Consider the following 5000-nt stretch of genomic DNA (forward strand, 5'->3'; position numbering starts at 1 on the left):
GGGGGACCCTATACATCCGTGCACCTGGTTATTGAAAACGTGCACCTGGGAACCCGAAAATTAAAATATGGTCCTAAATGCACCTACCGGTGTTCCATATTTATGCCCACTATAGGAGCATCCTACTACGGCCCTCTATCCATCTATCCCTCCCTGAGTGATTTATGGACACTTTGTGAGATTTCGGTGGATGCGGATTAGGATCCTTCTCTCTGCCTCTGTGCAACTGGTGATTGAAAATGTGCACCTGGGAACCTAAAATGACATCAGCGGTGTTCCAAAAATTCATGCCCGCTATGGAGCACCCTAACACGGACCTCTATCCATGGGGGACCCTATACATCCGTGCACCTGGTTATTGAAAACGTGCACCTGGGAACCCGAAAATTAAAATATGGTCCTAAATGCACCTACCGGTGTTCTGATATTTATGCCCACTATAGGAGCATCCTACTACGGCCCTCTATCCATCTATCCCTCCCTGAGTGATTTATGGACACTTTGTGAGATTTCGGTGGATGCGGATTAGGATCCTTCTCTCTGCCTCTGTGCAACTGGTGATTGAAAATGTGCACCTGGGAACCTAAAATGACATCTGCGCGGTGTTCCAAATATTCATGCCCGATATGGAGCACCCTAACACGGACCTTTATCCATGGGGGGGACCCTATACATCCGTGCACCTGGTTATTGAAAACGTGCACCTGGGAACCCGAAAATTAAAATATGGTCCTAAATGCACCTACCGGTGTTCCTGATATTTATGCCCACTATAGGAGCATCCTACTACGGCCCTCTATCCATGGGGGCCCTCCCTGAGTGATTTATGGACACTTTGTGAGATTTCGATGGATGCGGATTAGGATCCCTGTGCACCTGGGAATCTGAAAAATTAAAACATGGTCCTAAGTGCACCTGCCGGTGTTCCTGATATTCATGCCCGATATGGAGCACCCTAACACGGACCTCTATCCATGGGGGGACCCTATACATCCGTGTGCACCTGGTTATTGGAAACGTGCACCTGGGAACCCGAAAATTATAATATGGTCCTAAATGCACTTTTCGGTCATTCTCATATTAATGCCCACTATAGGAGCATCCTACTACGGCCCTGTATCCATGGGGGCCCTCCCTGAGTGATTTATGGACACTTTGTGAGATTTCGATGGATGCGGATTAGGATCCCTGTGCACCTGGGAATCTGAAAAATTAAAACATGGTCCTAAGTGCACCTGCCGGTGTTCCTGATATTCATGCCCGATATGGAGCACCCTAACACGGACCTCTATCCATGGGGGGACCCTATACATCCGTGTGCACCTGGTTATTGGAAACGTGCACCTGGGAACCCGAAAATTATAATATGGTCCTAAATGCACTTTTCGGTCATTCTCATATTAATGCCCACTATAGGAGCATCCTACTACGGCCCTGTATCCATGGGGGACCTCCCTGAGTGATTTATGGACACTTTGTGAGATTTCGATGGATGCGGATTAGGATCCCTGTGCACCTGGGAATCTGAAAAATTAAAACATGGTCCTAAGTGCACCTGCCGGTGTTCCTGATATTCATGCCCGATATGGAGCACCCTAACACGGACCTCTATCCATGGGGGGACCCTATACATCCGTGTGCACCTGGTTATTGGAAACGTGCACCTGGGAACCCGAAAATGACATACTGTCCGGTTACTATGTTGGGCTATATGGCGGTACACCAAAACGTGAATAAATCAAAAGTACACATCCAATCTGGATGGGGTTTTTTTAAACTAAAGGGCACACATAGACGGGCAATGTCATGTAATTAAAAGCGTTTTTGTATAGAACCTTTTAATAGAAAAACACGTTTATAGTTTGGGCTATACAAGCACATTTGACTGGAAACATAGGTTCCTACCAGGGCATTTTTAATTTTACAGTCTCTACTTGTTGTCCATTGAGAGAGGGAATGAGACGAAAGATGGGACCTGTAGCCCTTCTGGAAGTATTTTTAATCATTTTCTGAAAATTACCGATTTTGGGCCAAAAAGTACATGTTACTGGAAACATAGGTTCCTACCAGGGCATTTTTTTTTACATTCTCTACTTGGGCCCATTGTGAGAGAGGCAATCACACGAAAATCACACTTCGGGAAGTATGGAAATATGGGACCTCAAAAAGTCACTAAGGTGTTTTGGGGAAGTATGGTTAATATTTTTTGGGAAAAACGGAATTGGGGCGGAAAAATAAATAGCCGTGCACCTGGGAAGTGAAAATTAAAATATGGTCCTAAGTGCACATGCCGGTGTTCCTGATATTCATGCCCGATATGGGAGCACCCTAACACGGACCTTTATCCATGGGGGACCCTATACATCCGTGCACCTGGTTTTGAAAACGTGCACCTGGGAATGAAATTATAATATGGTCCTAAATGCACTTTTCATGGGATCATTCTCAGATTAATGCCCTAAATGGAGCATCCTACTACGGCCCTGTATCCAGGGGGTCACCAGGCCTGAGTGATTTATTGGACACTTACAGGTGAGATTTCGAATGGATGCGGCATAAAAGGATCTCTGTGCACCTGGGAATCTGAAAAATTAAAACATGGCCTAAATGCACCTGCCGGTGTTCCTGATATTCATGCCCCATATGGGCAGCAGAGGAGCACCCTAACACGGACCTCTATCCATGGGGGACCCATCAACATCCGTGTGCACCTGGTTGGGAATGAGAACACAGAGAGGCATAAAAGGCACTCTCATGGGATGAAGGGGAACTAAATGCCAAACAAAGTTTATATGCCTCCATCTATGGTCCAAAATGTCTCACTTTTCGGTCATTCTTATTAATGCCCACTACAGGAGCATCCTACTACGGCCCTGTATCCATGGGGGACCTCCCTGAGTGATTTATGGACACTTTGTGAGATTTCTGGGAATGGAGGATCCCTGTGCACCTGGGAATCTGAAAAATTAAAACATGGTCCTAAGTGCACCTGCCGGTGTTCCTGATATTCATGCCCGATATGGAGCACCCTAACAGGCTTTACTCTCTATCCATGAAGGGGACAGGCCTAAATGCCAAACATCCAGTTTATATGCCTCCATCTGGGAAACGTGCACCTGGGAACCTTACAGGAAAACTTTTTATAATATGGTCCTAAATGCACTTTTCATGGGATGAAGGGACAGTCATTCTCATATTAATGCCCACTATAGGAGCATCCTACTACGGCCCTGTATCCATGGGGCCCTCCCTGAGTGATTTATGGACACTTTGTGAGATTTCGATGGATGCGGATTAGGATCCCTGTGTCTCACCTGGGAATCTGAAAAGGACAAAACATGGCTTTACCTGCCGGTGTTCCTGATATTCATGGGATGAAGGGACAGACAGGCCTAAATGCCAAACACCCCTATAGCATTTGTGCACCTATCTTATTTGGAAACTTTGTTGGGAACTCCAAAATGACATACTATCCGGTTACTAAATGGCGGTACACCAAAACGTGAATAAATCAAAAAGTACATGTCCAATCTGGATGGGGTTTTTTTTTAAACTAAAGGGCACACATAGACGGGCAATGTCATGTAATTAAAACCGTTTTTGTATAGAAACTTTTAATAGAAAAATGCGTTTATAGTTTGGGCTATACAAGCACATTTGACTGGAAACATAGGTTCCTACCAGGGCATTTTTAATTTTACATGCTCTACTTGTTGACCATTGAGAGAGAGGGTATGAGACGAAATATGGGACCGCTAGCCCTTCTGGAAGTATTTTTAATCATTTTCTGAAAATTACCGATTTTGGGCCAAAAAGTGAATGTTACTGGAAACATAGGTTCCCGCCAGGGCATTTTGTTTTTTACATGCTCTACTTGTTGCCCATCACCACAGAGGATATGACACGAAATATGGGACCTCTAGCACTTCGGGAAGTATGGTTAATATTTTTTGGAAAAAACTGACTGGGCCAGAAAAATAAATAGCCGTGCAACTGGTAACCCAAAAATAATTCCCTCATTGAAAGTAGTCACCTCCTAAGGTGTTTGATGGTAGGTAACCTAAAAAAAAATGATCAGAAATTGCACTAAGTCCATCTCTGGGCCTGGTGATTGGGGAAATGGGCAAAAGAAAAGGGGGACAGTGCAGCTAACCTCCACAGAGGCTGACTGCTCTGCCCCCCTTAAGGACAGTGGAACTGTGGACCTTCTCAGGACTAAAGGCCTAAAATAAAAATGTAAAGTGTGGGTAAAAGTTGGGAGTAACTATGACTCTCTTAAGGTAGCCAAATGCTGGATGCAGATGAGGACATATATATATATCCGTGCAACTGGTGGTTTGAAATCACAGAAATTGCACTATGTCCAACTCTGGGCCTGGTGACCTAACCGTGCAACTGGTAACCCAAAAATAATTCCCTCATTCAAAGTAGTCACCTCCTAAGGTGTTTGATGGTAGGTAACCTAAAAAAAAATATCAGAAATTGCACTAAGTCCAACTCTGGGCCTGGTGATTGGGGAAATGGGCCAAAAAAAAGGGGGACAGAGCAGCCAACCTCCACAGAGGCTGACTGCTCTGCCCCCCTTAAGGACAGTGGAACTATGGACCTTCAGACCTAAAGGCCCTCACTCCATATCCAGGAAAAGGACTATCTCTCTGGGCATGAGAGTACACATACAGGCAGTGAGGCCCTCACTCACCACCCGGGTAACAACACTATATTTACAGGGATGAGTAGAGCTTACCCCCTGGAGCTATGGACCTCCAGGCTTGTAGGCCCTTACTCACCACACGGGTAACAACACTATATTTACAGGGATGAGAGTAGAGCTTACCCCCTGGAGCTATGGACCTCCAGGCTTGTAGGCCCTTACTCACCACACGGGTAACAACACTCTATTTACGGTGATGAGAGTAGAGCTTACCCCTGGAGCTATGGACCTCCAGGCTTGTAGGCCCTTACTCACCACCCGGGTAACAACACTCTATTTCCGGGGATGA

Source organism: Oncorhynchus keta, unplaced genomic scaffold (genome assembly GCF_023373465.1).
Source record: "Oncorhynchus keta strain PuntledgeMale-10-30-2019 unplaced genomic scaffold, Oket_V2 Un_contig_21291_pilon_pilon, whole genome shotgun sequence".
Lineage (NCBI taxonomy): Eukaryota > Metazoa > Chordata > Actinopteri > Salmoniformes > Salmonidae > Oncorhynchus > Oncorhynchus keta.